This window comes from Lutzomyia longipalpis, chromosome 1 (genome assembly GCF_024334085.1).
Source record: "Lutzomyia longipalpis isolate SR_M1_2022 chromosome 1, ASM2433408v1".
NCBI lineage: Eukaryota > Metazoa > Arthropoda > Insecta > Diptera > Psychodidae > Lutzomyia > Lutzomyia longipalpis.
This window is the reverse complement of record NC_074707.1, coordinates 45,648,738-45,665,760: the sequence shown is the minus strand read 5'-3', so window position 1 is coordinate 45,665,760 and position 17,023 is coordinate 45,648,738. Positions and strand designations below refer to the sequence as shown.

Genomic DNA, 17,023 nt, shown 5'->3' with positions numbered 1-17,023 from the left:
TAGAGGAGAGAAAGAAAAAAGTCGATTATATTCATGTCATACGCACCTGAACATGTTGATTTCTACCACGAATAATTTCTTTTCATTATATTGAACAACAAACGAATTTTTCCGACATACACAATTTCTCAATGATTTGGGTTCTTTCTCTCTCTCTCGTATTTTTGACGAGAAGGAGGAATTTTATTCAGCAAGAAAAAGCCAAAAAATAATAACTTAAAAGTTGCCAAAAGAAAAAAAAGAAGAATTAATACAAAATACCTCCAAGAAAGGTTAGCTAAATGATTCTCACTTTACATAAATTCCCTTTACATCCAACATAAATCTATGATGTGTAAAAATATTTCGTTGATCTCCAGCTGAGATTGATATTTGATACTTCTAATCAATTTTTTTTCGGGGGTTCCCTCCGCGACTACCGAAACGCCCGGCGCGGTTCAATAAACATCGCACTGAAATGTTTCAAAGAGAAGAAATAGAGGAGAGTCCAAAAAAAAAAAAGCCAAATGGAGACAGAGCCAAGATGAATTTAATTCTCCTGATAATTTGGAAGGTGGTATAAAACAATAAACTGCTGAAAAGTTTTCTTTAGTTGGTCAAATTATCTCACCGCGCACTCCTATCTGCCAGATGCTTTTCTCTCTTTGACTTCTCTGAAGTATTTCTCTGTGTGGGAAATTATCTGGTATATGGTGAAGAAATCCTCAATTTATATGACGATCAAGAATTGCTTTTCACTCTCAAACGTCTTACAAGGTTCTGAAGATATTCAAAAGGATTGTACAAAAATTAATAAAATCTGTATAATCTCCAAATATTCAAAATGTAGAAGTTTTAAAGAATCGTTAAGATTTTACAGTAGACTTGCAGTAGAGCATCAATTTATTCAGAAAAGAAGTTCGTTAAGTGAATCATAATAGTCAAAAGAAAGGAATTTATTATTTTTTAATTTTATTAATTATTTTGAATAGATTTTAATTTATTTTTGTGATGAATTCAAAAGAGAAGAAGCTGAATCTTTATTCAGAAAACTCCTTAATTTGATCTTAGATGTTCTTTAATGATTAAATAAGAATTTTATATATGAAGCACCAATGTAAAGTTTCTTAAGTAAATGCTTCGAAATTTTCTCTAAAATTTTTTTCACTACAAACTCAGTCAAAGTTACTGAACCTTGATCAACTTTGCCTCTGTTATAGCATTCAAATTCACTGAAAGAAGACCTTTCCTCTATTGATTTATTCTGTCGCGTATATAGTGAAAAAAAGCCGCATGATTATTTCTTCCACAAATGATTTTATTCCCTTGGCTATAAATCACTATATGTATGCAAACATATCAAATATTCACATATATAGCACTGTATATAGCATTGATGAAGATTTTTCTACAAATTCGCCCCAAGTAGTAGAAATTGTGTGCGAAAACGAGCAAGGAAGATGTTATAAGCATGGGGGCTATTTTTTTCGGGTTTCCTTTTGGGGCGCTTTTGTGTGTGTGGCGAGAAGATAAGAACCCCCGTCGCTACCTGAGTTACTTTGGAGGAGGCCTCCTGAAGAATGTCCCGCGCACAGCACCATGAGCGTTGTGAAAATTTGTCCATATTTTTAGCTCAATTTATTAATTTTGCAGTGAAGTGAGCATTTTTCGGTGAGGAGGATGTTTTATTCTCATGTCAAGTGGCTGTTTGTTTACGATGCTGCCCCGGTGATGGCTTACCGGAGAGGAAGACGTCTCTCTGTGGGCGCCAGAGAGGTTCACCTCTTTGGCTTTTTTTACACCTCCCCTACAATTTTATTATATTACTGAGGCCGCCAAAAAAAATTGGCTTCTCTCCACCTCTTTGGGGCAACTCAACACTGTCGATTGTTGGAGAAAAACCCTACAATTTTTTTTGAAAGGAATTTTCTCGTATACTAACCCACTTTTTGGCGCCACAGCTCTCTGGCGCTCTTTCCACCCCTTTTGAGCAAGGAATGAAAAAAAAAATGTGAATATTTTCCTGTGGCTAAAAATCGATTTTCCCAGCATTTTTCCACTTTCTGTGCTAATTTCCAATTGAAATAGCATACTGGCTATCACGTTGAGACTCACAAAAATATTGTAGTTGAAAAATATGTATAATATTGTATATATAAAAACCATGTAGTCTCTGCAAACTATCATGGATGTTAATTGCAAATGTGTGTCGCTGGAAAAAGTGGTTTAATTGCATGTGTTAAAAAAAATACAAGTATTTTTATTCTTAACCGAGGAGTCACCATTTGTGCTCACCAACGTAGAATACACATAATTACATGAGTCTCTTTTTTAATGATAGTCACCTCGGCAAAAATGAGTGGTTGACTGTTGTTTGGTGGGGAGGAAGAAGGAAAAAAACATGATGTATGTTGTGGGTTTTTGGGGAAGAAGTATAAAATTTGTCATTTCGCCAAATCAATCCTCATTTTGGGGGGAATTTTTGTTGTTTGACTGATTTTTTTTCGGCACCCTCATAAAGGGATCCACCACCAACATATCCATCAAATTCACCTGCCAAACGCGCAGAGAGGGGGCTCCAATATCTAAATTTGCACCATCAAAAATATTATGCAAAATGCAACAATTTCTTTTAACGCGATCGCGAATACATAATTGCTCGGTTCGCGTATGGAAGGAGCGCATGCAAGATGGTGTTTGTGCGATGCAGAAGATGTGTGTATGCAAAAAAAAGACGAGGAGAGACGGTATATGGAGGAGAGTAACAAAAATAGTAAATTACCATTTGAAGAAGAAGAAAAAAAATTAATTATTTAATAATTTCATGGTCTGGATTTTGATTTAATTGCAATCGTTCATGAAGTGTGCAAGTACTCACATCGTACTCATAGACAAAACGAGGCTATGTTTCATGTTTTGAACTTATTTATTATGATTTTTTTTTGCACTCCAACCAATCTTCTAACTCTCTTTCTAATACCGCCTCTCTGCCAGAGATCCTGCTGCACACAATGTGCACAATGCACCAAATACTTTGGCTTTCGGGTTGGTTTGTTTCTCTAAAAGCTCTCTTAAATGCAAAAAATACACACCTAATGCAACATTCTTGCAATTTTCTCGAGGCAGCAAAATCATCCTTTAGCTGTTGGAAAAAAAATAATCTTCAAAGAAATTGTCTATCAAAATAGAAGTTGATTGCACGAACAGAAATTTGCAACATGGGGTGGATTTTGTGCATCAGTGTTACAGTTCATGCTGGAATTTTTACATGCATCTCTTTTTGAATTTAATTATTTTATCATGTTATACGCCAACATAAAAAAAACCTTTTTTTAATTAAAAAAAAAATGAGTTAGATCTATAGCTAGGTCCCTGATGTTTTCTATTAAAATAATTTATGAGCTTTTCCTGATTTTCCATTTTTTGTATCTTAAAAAGTTTTATTTCAAAAATCCTTTATTCTTTAAATTACTTTATCTGTGTCCATCTGTGTGAACCAATATTTCTGTATTAATTTTTTCTGCTTTTTTCTTTAATTCTATGCAAAAGAAATTATTAAAAAAAAACTTTTCCATTTAAACTCTCTGAGTCATATTGCAGAAACACTTAATCTATAATTATTTTAAATGGCTAAATTATGTGAAGTAATTACATTACTTTTGTATTATTATTATTGCAATTACTAAGTCACTCATTACTCATTCAAATATGTACATACATATTTCATCTATACATATTTGCAAGAAGTGAATTAGATGAAAAAAAAACTGAATTGCGCGTTCTTTGGGTGGAAGGTACTGTACGGTGTGATGGCAAAGGAGGCAATTAGTGGATGAAATGGTGACCATTTGATGGTGTCCAAGAGGTGATATGTCCGAAAAAAGTGCAATGTGTGTGCGGAGATGTAAACAATCACCCCAAAACCCCTCATTCACGTACCAACAAAACACATCAATCTCGCGTTGGTCAATACTATGTAATTATCGCAATCACCGAATCGGACAATTCGCATCTCCTCTGCGCCAGAGCAGCGCCCCATTTGCCGTGGCTCCCAAGGCGAGAGTCTGCGCACATCCACGAGGAAGGCCTAGCCCCGATGACCAGTGATACGACGACGGGGGAAAAGGTCGACCAACATTGATGACCGCTTAAAAACGCATTACAACTCCCCTACCCAAACAGCGCGCTTGTCTGGACGTTGGCACAGATGATGGTGCTGTGGTGGTGAATGCGGACAACCACCAACAGCATCATCGCGAACGATGGATCCCAGCCGCGCGCAGAGGTGCAAAAGCATCGAAGAGAAAGAGAATACATGAAACAGATGCAACAACATGGATAAATATCGCCTAACATTTCCTCAGCAGTGACCAGACTGACTACATTTAATTGTAATGATTTCTTCAATAGAAAATTACCTTCTCCCCATTTTATATGTATACTTTTAATTCCAAAACTCTCCTCACTGCACGTGAAGGAAATCAATATATTGGGAAGTAGTAGCAGCAGTTGAGCTGTCTGTGGGGGCTATTGTGCAATATTTTTCTTTAAGTTTGGAATGATACGAAATGGCAATCATCCATACAAAATACAAGAAAATATTGTATTATTGAATTCACTCTGAATTCAGCAATATAAAAGCAATTTTCTCAGAATATACCTTGTTATGTACATTGCACAATATTGCGTTATGCACAGATGTACTGAAATTCAAGGAAATCAAAGAAAAAAATCTCAAATTTTTGGGGCTTTATATTTCTTTTAATTAATTTTCTAAGGGGCTAACAGATGGTGCGTTTTTATTTTATTTTTTTAGTTGAGTTTGAGATGTAAGGAAATCCAGGAAATCCTTAAATTCAAAGGATTTCCTACAAATGGGAAATTCTTCTTAAAATAGTTAAAAATTTATTTAAAGTAAAAAACTGAGATTACAAGGCTCATCTGTCCTGCGTGTGTTAGATCCTTTTGGTCACCTTTGATGATCAAATGTGGGATAAGAAAGAACAGACTCTCTGGGTTGAATCGAAAACAGCGAAAGAGAGAGACCCTATTACACCACTTTACTACTGTGTGTATGCGGATTCTCAACACAGAGTGTATCATTTACATTGGGATGACCTCCAAGAAAGAGTTGCTATGTAATTATCCGAGGGTCAGGTAATTCCCATTTTCCAGCCTATTCCACCCATATATTGCAGGAGAAGGAATACAGTGAGGGGGCAAGGGAATCAAATGGCAGATATTAGCTTCACTGTTTTTACTTTTCCCATCTAGATTCTCTTTTTTTCTACATTTTGGGAAAAGCACGGGGTGAGGTAAAATAAAATTGTGAGAATAAGGAACATCTGTTTGTGGGACATACTTTCCATCACATGGAGTTAACTAGCTGTGTATAAATTTTATTTCTCAACATAAATGGGGGAAGGTGAAATTCCATATGATTAATTTCTGTAATTATTGCATTTAATTCATCCTGTGCGGAGGGGTTGTATTGAATCTTCCATAAAATATTCAATGTATTTTATCATCGAGAAGAAGCTCAAAAAAAAACGAAGATGAAACTGAAAGTGTCGCTGCGAATATTTGTGCGCAATATGACCTACAAATTGCATTCCTGGGAAATGCAGTTGATCTCTGGCTACGATGGCTACGGGGTGAGAAATTATGCATTATGTGTGCCTGCTGATGCAGCTCCGAGCACAAATTATAGTCCACCGAGGGAGTTACTCCCAATATTAGGCTCTGTGTGGACTTCTTCACTTTCGTCCATGAGACGATGCGCACCACGGGCAAACCTGACAATTTGGATTTTTGATGCGCATCTGCATATTATTATGCGCTCTATCTCCGGACATGCCGCTGGAAAGAGAAACTCGGACCAGAAGGAGAAGGTGGAAGTTTCCTCAACGGTGCACCGATGGGCAAATTAGAGGGCTCACCAATCCATGCGTGGATCACCCCCCACGGGATTCACCCAGGAGCGCCCAATTGATGCCCAAATATTTGTGGCGTAAAATTGTGCATCAATTGATGGAGAGAACATTGAAATTATGATAAATGGAGGAGGCAAATACACCCAATCATGAACACTTGAGGGTATATCTACCACAAGAAATTTCCTTAACTTCCTAAATTGCATACATTTTACTCCATATCAACATCTCTTCCTCCTCATATCAGGAAGCACTTTATAACCAAAAAGAAAGAAAACGATTAAGATCTTTCAAAGAGTAATTTTATCCTGCGGACATCTCTCGAATCTTCCTCTTTGATTAATTGGAGACGATAGCAGTTAATGCTAATTTAGCAAATGAATTATTTGGTAATAATAATTTATGCAAAAGAGAGTAATAAAATTGAAATTTTAACCATAATTTTTGTGTTAACTAGGTATGAGAGAGTTCGTTTAAAATTTAATTAATCACGTCTTTTCAATAAAAATAAACGTCTATGTAGGTCTATGAAAAATCTATAATATGATTTTTTATACTTGATTAAGAAATTACTAAATTGAATAATTTATGAAAATATCTATTAAAATCTTTTTCTTTTTAAATATTTTCTTTTAAATTTAATAGAACCGAAAGGTTTTTGAATTAAAAACAATTCTCTAAATTGATATGTCCAAAATCAACTTCGATTGTAAAATTATAAAAATTCTTCTCAGATAATGTTCCTTTTTTATTGCATTGACGCACCCCTTGGACATTTTTTGCGCAAAGAATGCTTGTGGGATGATCTGTGAGTTTAGTGCAATAAAAACCAATTTCTAGATTGATACTCTCTGATGCGAAAATCCCCCACCAATTCAGCTATATGTGTGTAATCACGGTGAATCAATTGGGGTCCATGGTGAAAAAAAACTAAGGGGTTTAATACAAAGTAAAAGTCCGAAAGGAGGAATCATCAATAATATCCACAAATTAATTCTTCTGAAATGCATTCCGCGCCCCAATACCTGCGGAATACCTCACAAAATGACAATTATTAGTCGCTGCTCTGGTGGAGATGAGATTATTCCATATGAATCCATTTTTTTGCATCGTGTGAAGCCACTGATTAGCCTCTCAATCACTTTCCATGGAATTGATTAATTACATACATTTATTTTCATTGTTTTCAGTAAATCTTTTTCCCCTAAAAATGATCTTTAGAAGCACTTAGAGGCCATCTCTATCTCCCCCCTTTCTTTTGATAAAATTTAACGACTTCTGCTGCATCAAAGAGAGAAAGGAGAAAATTTTTATCCAAGTATACTTCTTACAAATTATATCAGAAGGAATTCGTAAAAGTTTCTCACAAAAAAATTAATTGTTTGTCATATAAATAATGGATCAATTACAAGAAAAGACCTTTGATGAAGAAAGTGACGACGCACCTTTCCTTTTTTGTCTGTCCGTTTTAGCAACAAAAGTAGAGCATTAAAAGAATATTCTTTAAATAAAAGGGGGTTGAATGTTGAGAAGCAGGTGATCATTTTCAGTAAAGTGACTTGTCTTTAGTTTTATATTACACGAGAAATTATTTGCTTTTAGAGGTTTATGCTAAAGTTTTTAAATAATGATAAATTGCTCCATTAAAATAAATTATAGGTATGTACAGTTGGGAGCAAAATAATAGCATCAATGTTTATTTATGAATGGATACATCAATCTTCTGTCTTGATTATCTTGAGTGAAATTGTTTAATCAATTTGTTTATAATGAAATTAAGTTAAAGAGAAATTAAAAATTATTTAGTTTAATTACAAATCTATCAAAATCGTAACAACTTGACCGATTTTGATAGGTTTATCTATTTATTGTGAAAAGAAAAATCTGAAAAGTTTTGAACTTAATTCATTTTCCTTGTTAGCTACATAAATAATACATAGATCTGCATAAATACATACACGCATACATATTTGCCCTCTTTCACTCCTAGAAGAAGAATTTTCTTGGAAATCATGGTGGATGTTGGTGGGTTTTTCATGCGAGGATTGGTTAGTCGTTCAGTTTGTTTTTTTTCCTCTTTTTCCTCTCAACATATGCGCAATAAGTATGGGAGATTCGAAGCCAAATTCCTCTATGTAAATGGTATGGTGTGTTTTGCATAATACATGAATAAAGTGGCACTCAAATACGTCCACAGACCATCAATGGTTTATGCGATAATTTCTCCAGGGGTGTATAAAGAATGCCAACAATTTGAATAACACTGCGACTCCAGCTTAATACCATGCATAATCCTGGGGAATAATTAATTTTTCGTAGTAATTAATTAGGTTTTATTTGCAATTTTAATTACCATCGACATACCTCGGGGTGGACGTACAAAAGCTCTTTCTCTCTCTCTCCCTGACTCTCCCATTTAGATGATCTATTTTGCCCAAGTTAACAGAAATTTATGCTCCCTGTACTAAAAAATATCGAAAAAATAACTTTTTTGCAATGAAAATGCTTCAAGTGCACCTAAATATTTTTTTGCCTCTTGAGAACGTTAAATTTGCTTAATTTGTACTGAAACTTTTCCTATTGGGACATCAATTATTCGTAAAATAATAATTAAATTGCATTAGAATGATTTTTAATGCAATTTATGCTTATTTCCAGACTCTCTGGTACATATCATGAGTCTCTCTATATATGTACCTCACTCTCACTCTCCGAATGGAATATTTTCTCATGATTGTTTTCCATCTATGATGGCATAGTGGATGTGGAGGAGGAGGAAAAAATGCATACATATATGCAGAAAAGCAAAGACCTTATATTCATGTCTTATTGCACAATATTCACTTCTAAAGACTTTGCTTATGATAAATTAACTCCACATACACTTGAATTTGCTGCTTATGACATATTTAATGTATGTTAACGCCTCAATAATAAGCTATAATTAAAGATTGTTGTATGCGCACCAAGATGTGGTGGGGAGAGAAGCAAAAATACGTTTTATGAAATGAAAAAAAAAACGAGCTAATAGAAATTTCACGCTGACTCTTTTCCTCTTTTCTACCACGTAGTTTGTTTTTAATCTCATATTAATTTAAATTGCAGCTTTTTGTTAATAATCACACAGAACAATTTTATTTGTTTTTGATTAAAACAATAATATGAAGGAAAAAATAATATTCAACAGCTCATTATGGCTATAAAAATATCATTATAAGATTAAAAAAAAACATCTAAAATAAAATTCTGCAGAAGTGTGGAAATATTCCAGCACATAGCGACCGTTCTCCCGTACATATGAATTCTTCATTGCAATTTACATTATTTAATATGAAAATTATATATAAATAAATAAGAAAAATATAATAAGAATTTTCACGCCGACTGAATAGTTAATTTGAAGCAAAGACTGGACTTGTAGAAAGAGCTCAGAGAGGTTTAACAAATTTTCTCAATTAAATTGTGCTTCTTGCAATGCGGAGTAAAATATGTGGGGCTTACTTGGAGTGAAAGAAATATTAAAAAAAAAAAACTACACTCGGAAAAATTATAAGTTAACTTTGACATTTTAATCAAGGAAATTATTCTCTTTAAAAATTCTTTTCAGATTTTTTTTAGATAAGAATTCTAAATTAAAGAAAAATCCTTTGCATTTGCAAGAATTAGGAAAAACTATCAATCTGCGTAAGTTGTTGTCAGTCAGTTTTAATATTTTTCTTAAAACCAAATGTACACTGTCATTCAAATTTTAGTAAAGTGCTACTAAAGTTTTTAGTAATTGAACTTTTACTAAAAAGTGGAAACTTTAGTCATTTTGACTCGACTCACTAAACTCTTTAGTTCTCTTCACTAAAGTGTGTTTTTTCTTAGTGGTTGTTACTAAAATTTTCAGTTTTACACTCTTAAAGCTAAACTTTAGTAGCCAATATAGTCAAATTATTTACTAAAGTTTCCAGTAAATATATAATTAGTACCTACTAAATTCTTTAGTTTTGTCAACTAGAATTTTAGTTAGTTTTAGTACTGGGAACGAAAATTTGAATGACAGTGTAACTTAAACTCTTTTCTTAAGAAAATAATTTGAGTGTAGAAACAGACTATTTAGCACCCATAAACCAACAAGATTTCTCGCATAGAGGTTTTTAATTTATTATGATGTCTTTAGTCAGCAATTTGTCATTTCGGTAGCGCAAAAAGATAAATTTGTGCATTTAAATTTCAATAATGGTGGAATTATGTAAATTTTTTCAACATCTCTCGGTGTGCCGCCTATATGAATTTATTCCACTATCGCACCTCGTGGCCGAGAGATACTTTTGGTCGTCCAAATTGGGGAGTTTTATAATTTGTATGCAGTGTTGGGAATTTTAAATGCAAGAAATCGTCAATTTTGTTGGGCATTCTTTGTGCTGTTTGTGGTATTTAGGAGCTTAAATTTCGGAAGAATTTCTGATGGAGGCAACGAGATTTGGGGGTTTATTTTTGGGGAAATGACCAAGAAACGTTGATAATGTAAAAGGATTGTATAGGAAAAAGAGGATCGTTTGATGTGCTATTGCCTTTGCACACAACTATATAATCATTTCATTTGAGGGAAGACTGCAAATTACAGAGATCAGCAGCTCTTCTCGGATGGATTTTTAGCGCGTCAATTTCAACTTGAAGAGCTCCGGCTTTTCGCATTCAATCCCATCCGGATTTTATTTTGGTTCAAAAGAACAACGAAGAAGTGATGTTGGGTCATCTGGAAAAAATCGTCCAGACACTATTTTGTGGGTATGGAATAAATAACGGGTCTATTTAAAATTCACTCTCACCATTTTCACAGAGCGCGAAGACGCCATCCTTGAGGGGAATATCGATTTGAAATTGAGGCTCGTTTTTCATATATCCCCAATTACGTTGCATTTGAAGGTTTTTTTTATATGTATATGCAATTAATTTCTCGTGGGAAAAAGCCGTACAAGAAGTTTCTTGAGAAATTTTCCTCAACGCGGTGTGTCTTTAGCTCAATATTCGATAATGAATAATTAATTTCCCCACTTACCCGATGCAATTATTCAATATCACCTGGGAATTGAGGAAATCTTTCATGCTGTTCTCTTCTCAAGAATTTTTTATTTTCATTTGCAGTCCACACGATTTCCCGCACTTTATGCTTCTTTTGCTGTTTGTTTTGCTATTTTCTTTCTTGAAAATAAATACACAACATAAAGAATTCTAAGTATTTCTTATGTTTTATATAATGAGGAAAATGTTTACCTACTGAAATATTTTATTCTAACCACATGAATATCCAATCTAATTATTAACTAACCGGCCCGAAAAAAATCCCTACGACAGGTGGTGATAGTCTATAACAAGCTGATCTATGGTAGGTACATAGGTCATAGCCCTAAACGGGACTCGTTAACTGCCCTTAAAAAGCCATATATGTAGCTTGTAAACAAAGATATAGCTCGGTGTGTTCAAGTAACTGTGAAATTTATGAAAATTTCCCGCCTCCGTATTATGATTTTCCCCGTTGTTGTGGGGCTATATGAGGAGCTCCCGCCTCACCGTCATGTCGGAAAAAAGGCGCAGTACATGGGTAAAGTGCACGATTTATCTCATTTCCTGCCACTCGCAGTGAAAACTTTACCGGGAGTTTCCGCCAAGTGATGAGCAATCAAGACTTGTGCGAGATTGACATTGCAAAGAATTGCAATTAACACCGTATGTTGGGGTCCCTCGGTGGCGGCAGTTTTGCTGTAGCAGCGTAAAATGAAAACCCCCTCGGGCGGGAACGCAAAAGTGCGTGTGCAACGCACGCGGGACGCTCTCATGAGAAACCATCAATTGTTATGCGTAGATTATCGCCCAGGTATAGCCTTATGTTTGCATCTTACCCATGCAAAAGAGCCGTTGCGTAAAACGGCCCCTTCTCACTCACAGAACAAAATTGTATTATTTCCTCCCCAAAACCCGGGATGACCCCCTTTTCTCGTGCAACCATCCTTGCGTGCCAATTCTCCTTTTTTTTCTCCCTCTCGCTCTTGTTCTTTCCCATTAAAACCTCTCCTAAATGTGGATGGAACTTTGGCGGTCACTACGACACCACAATCAATGGGGCGCGAGTGATGAAAAATTGAAGAATTTATTGGTAACAAAATAAGAGAGAAAAAAAGACTCCATACGAGGCAGTGATAAAGTGGTTAAAAATGTCTTCCACGGTTGGGGCTGAATGGAGAGAGAAAATCAATCCACCTGAACTCTTTGGCGCTTCCCAAACCCATTTTACCGGGCATTGCTGCACCGATAAATCAACGTGCGCGATTTTGTATTTAAGAGGCGTCGAAATTTCAATTATAGGCAAATCAATTACAAAATCCACTTGCCTCTCGGTGCACATTTGAATTTGAATATTACTCACTGGCGATGGAATTGAATTGGCTTACGGCTCTATTTGGCCACAAGAGATGCAACACAGCGACCCACGAGACTGGCGAGACGAATGAAGAAATCACTTTATTCCACGCCCAATCTGGTGATATTCGCAGAGAATCACTTATTGCTCAAAAAAAGGGCTAATCAGTTTTATTTTAAAAGCATTTTGTCCTTAAATTTTTAAAATAATTCTCAATTTATTTATTTCATTAATTCCCTAAGAACAAAATAGAGAAGATGAATGAAAGAAAATCTTGGAAGTGTGAGATCCAAACCCATATAGCCCATATAGCTTCAGGGTAAATAGACTGCCCTCCTAACTAATTGAACTAGAAAAGAAGAAAATTTAGCTTCTTGATAAACTTCTTTATTGAAAGACTTTTTTTTAATGCAATAAACTGACCTGAGAAGTAAGCAATAAGTTTTTAAAACTGATGAACCCTTGGGCACGTTGTTTGGGGCCGAATGATGAATTTCATTCGAGACTTCTCATAATTTTGACTCATTTTTCACTCGAAGGGTGGAATTTTCATTTTTTACTGCCTCGTTTTCAACTCATCAATTGCAATCACAATTAAATATTAGTACACTGAACAGGTCAATTAAGCTCACACCATAAATTTTATATACATACATACATTCTCAGCATTGTTATTAATATACAATTCTTACGTAGCTTTAGTATACTCGTGAAGTCTAGACATCAACACTTTGCTTTTTTGATGATAAAAAAAAAAGAAAACTAAACCATCCTTCAGCGTAGACTGATTGTCGGGAAGAGATGGATGGAGAAAGGAGGAGGAATTGTATGTGATTAATAAGATCACCTGGTGGTACCTTTAGTGGATTCCCCCTTCACCGAAAAATGGGGCAGGGAAAATGTCCACTTAGTCAATTTCTAAATGACTTGTTTACCCACCCACCGACTGAACTTTGAAAAGCTATTGCGTGGTGCAATTAAAAATGAATAAGCACTCCCCCAACTTCTTTGCAATTCCATTTTGCGTCGTCTCCCTCGACAATGTTCACCTTTTTTTTTTCGCTGTAATACTTTGACACAGTGTATGTGTTGTTTTTTTTTTTTTTGCTTTCCAAGCCATCCCCACACCCACACGGGGGAAGGTACCATGGGACAAGAATGAGACTCAATTGCAATTTTTTGATGCCAACATTGAGATAATCTACATATTTTTTGCGCACACAGAAGGACACTTACGAAGAAAGTGATTAAGGGGCGTTCCTCCTGGAGGTCTTGCGTCAATTAAACTTCAATGCATAGGTAGCTAATTATAGGTATTATTAAACAATTAAATTCATTGGCAACCATTTGTTAAAAGAAAAAAGCTCTACCTACGTTAACAAAAGGACTTCAAACAAGGCCTGTAAATTAGGAGGTAGTGTGTTTAATCTTGAAGAAAGGGTGATGAATTAGATTTTTTTACTGCTGAATTTATTCTGAATTCTTTTTTTTTGTAGTTATATAAGTAAATAGTCTTGTACGTAGATTTTAATAGATTCTACCCGGCGTCTCCATAACAGATGGAGACGCCTGGTGGCTATTGAGTAATTTAACTCATCTCGTTCTCAAAAATCAAAATCTGGCATTTAAATAAAAAGCTTTTCTATATGAAAATGCATCATTTTTTTCCTTTTATAATTCTGAAGAAAAATTCTCCGAAAGTCTGCAAAGAAACGAATCGTGTAAGCACGTGACATTAAAAAACTTCCCAAAAAATGACTTAATTTTATAGCATTTCTGACACAATTCCTAATTAATTGCACTCACAAAGATTTGGGAGAAAAAATGATTTTCGTTTAGTTAAAGTGCTTAATAAATCTTCTTGTGCATTTTGTACGGCATGTGTAAAAGGAACAAGTCAAAAATTTCTCAGGAATGAAGCAAAAGATGTGGCCAAGAGTTGTAGTGAGGAAGGTGAGAGAGAAAAAAGGGTTGCGAAGGTGGTTAAGCACATATGTGGAGGATTTTAATTGGAAAACGGAAGCTCTCTTCTTATATCTTTGGGCACACATTATAAAAGTGCCAAAAAGGCGTCTGAGCGTGAAATTCTGCCAAAAAAAAAGAGAGAAAAGTTATTGCTCACACTATTGGTGGGTTTTGGGCATTGCGCATCAAGAAAAATTTTTGAATAATGACTGACATATCAGGAATTATTAAAATTTGCACATTTAACGTGTCGATTCAGTGTGGGCATTCTATCGTAAGGAAGAGAGCAAAAAAAATTGGATTTTGCATGCAAAATGTGCAGTCATTAATTTGGGTAAACATAATAAGTCATTAACATAATTTTAATTATGCTGATGCCATCGAGGTTGTTTCTTGTATGTACTTTATAGTTGTACATACCTACATATGATGAAAACTCTGCCAAACAAAATGCATTCGGTGAGACCGAAAAAATAACGTTATTGACTCACATTCTCAAGAAGCAATTTGTTCAGCCAACATCTCGGACAATTTATCTCTCAGTACAGCGAGTGGAAACGCTTTCTCGACACCGCAAGTCTATGGGGTTGAGAATTTGTTGTTTTTTTTTACCATTCATCCATACTATCACTATGTGTAGACCTTGAGGGGGTAGAAGTTTCTTTGCCACCGCGGACTAATCGATAAATTCTCCCCGTTGTTGGGAAGTGTACACGGTTGGAAAACTTTCTCTCTCTCACGGAATATCCCCAGAAGACAATGAAAGTCACTCCTTTGCAATTAAATTTGCCATCTTGATGGCGCTGAGGGACAATTTGTTAAGGATAAGCAGGGTTTTATTCCTACAGCTGGATAACATTTCGTTGAGCTTTTCCTTTGAAATACCTACCACAAAGAGTAGAAAACTTTCCTTCTAAAAGCTCTGCTTTTAGTTGCTAATAGGAAAAATAATTTGTTAAAATCAAATTCTAAAATTCTTTTAAATTAGACACTACCCGCGTAAGAGTTCAAATTGGTTTGCCCTGAATACCACCCCTTCCTTACTTTTTCATTCTTTACCGTCTTTACAGTGTTCTCAAAGAATTTCCTTAGAAGTTTCTTGCAGATTCTACGTATATACATATATGAAATTAATTACAAACAAGGATGAAAAAAAGTGAATTTCTAAGAAATTTTCCAAGTGGTTAAGCGTTGGTGTTTAGCCGGGGGGAGGAAGAGGTGGAAATACAAATTCACGACGTCTACGGCAAAATTCTTAGCAATATCGGCGCCATATTGTTGAATTCCACCCTGAATTGAGTTGAAGGTATCTCAACCCATCAACCTCCCTTATTTGGTTCGTCTCTCAACTGTGGGGTGGAATTTATGTACATTTTCTCCGGGTAGTTTTGCTATATATAGAGAGGGGTTGGAATCTTACTTTACATTCGGATTATATATACATAGATGTGTTTGGGTGAAGGTAAAGTCCTCTATGTTATTTACAACGTGCGCTCTCTCTCTCTACGTTCTTTTTCCACCTATATATAATATATATGGTACAATTTTCCCCAGAGAGGTTGGGTTTTGTTCACAAAGTACGAATGCAGACGGAAAATGGATCAATAGAGACGAAGGAACATTTTTGTTTACCAACTCAACTTGAGGCACCCACCAGAGAAATGACTTCCATTTGGGGACGGTCTGGGGGTGGTGAAGATGTGAGGAGGGAGCAATGTGTAGAGAGACCTGGGAGGGTTGTGTCGACTCGAGGAGTCTTTGGCTGGTAGTATAGGTGGCTGATTGAACCCGCACATCCAGATGTGAGGCGGTGGGATGGGTTGCAGACCAAGAAACAATTCCTCGAATTCAATTTCTACTATTTCTCCCATAGATACATTATACATAATACAGCCACTCGGGAAGCTCAATTTCCGTACAACAAAGAACATTCACACACCCCAAAGCACCCCCATTTCAGTCCTTTATTCTGTGACTTTAAGTATTTGTGTGTTATATAGAAAAAAAAGTCAATGGTTTTTCCTTGCTCAACATAACTATCCAATGTTATATTTGACTTTAATGTAGTGCCATCCATCTATATGTAGCAAATTGATGGGTTATCCGATGTTGTATTTAAACAAGGAAAAAGTGAATTGTTTATTTTGATTATGACCAATGATTGTGTGTCCATAATGCCAACACTAAAGGGCAATTTACGTTAAAGTACCCAAAGGCGTTTAGAAGAAGGGCGATTACCTAGGAAGGGGGCGCGATGGGGAGATTGAGAAATGAGAGAAATTCCTCAATTGCCAATGAATTTATTCTTTTATTATATTCTTTCTCCATCGTAACTATCTATGCTACATACATATGTATGTATTGAAATCCTCCTAGAGTGTTCCGGATATCTCCAATCAAATGTGTATTAAACATCCGCGCGCAATGGCACGGCGAGAAAAGAGAGATCAACCGATGACCATAAGGTACCGAACGCGAGGAATATAACGTCAATTTGGCCGGAGAGGGTGAAAGGGATCAACGCGTTATGCAATTCCCATTGAATGTTGAGCAATTAATCCCCTCGCGACTTTCCCATCGATTCCCTCCACGCGCTTCGTTCTTTTCAAAGCGCGCGCTTATTGACCGCAAAACTCTCTCATATATCCCACACACACCTTCCACCCGGAGAATCGCAAAACACGCCAAGAAATTTGGAGGTATACACAGAATACGCGAGGTTTTGCTCAATGGATTAGGT

General features: G+C 35.6%; 1 protein-coding gene across 3 annotated transcripts in view; it reads left to right on the top strand.

Moving 5' to 3' along the window:
* Positions 1 to 17,023, top strand: part of LOC129787775 (aryl hydrocarbon receptor protein 1) — a 73,176-nt gene that overhangs the window by 5,679 nt on the left and 50,474 nt on the right. The window lies entirely within an intron of this gene.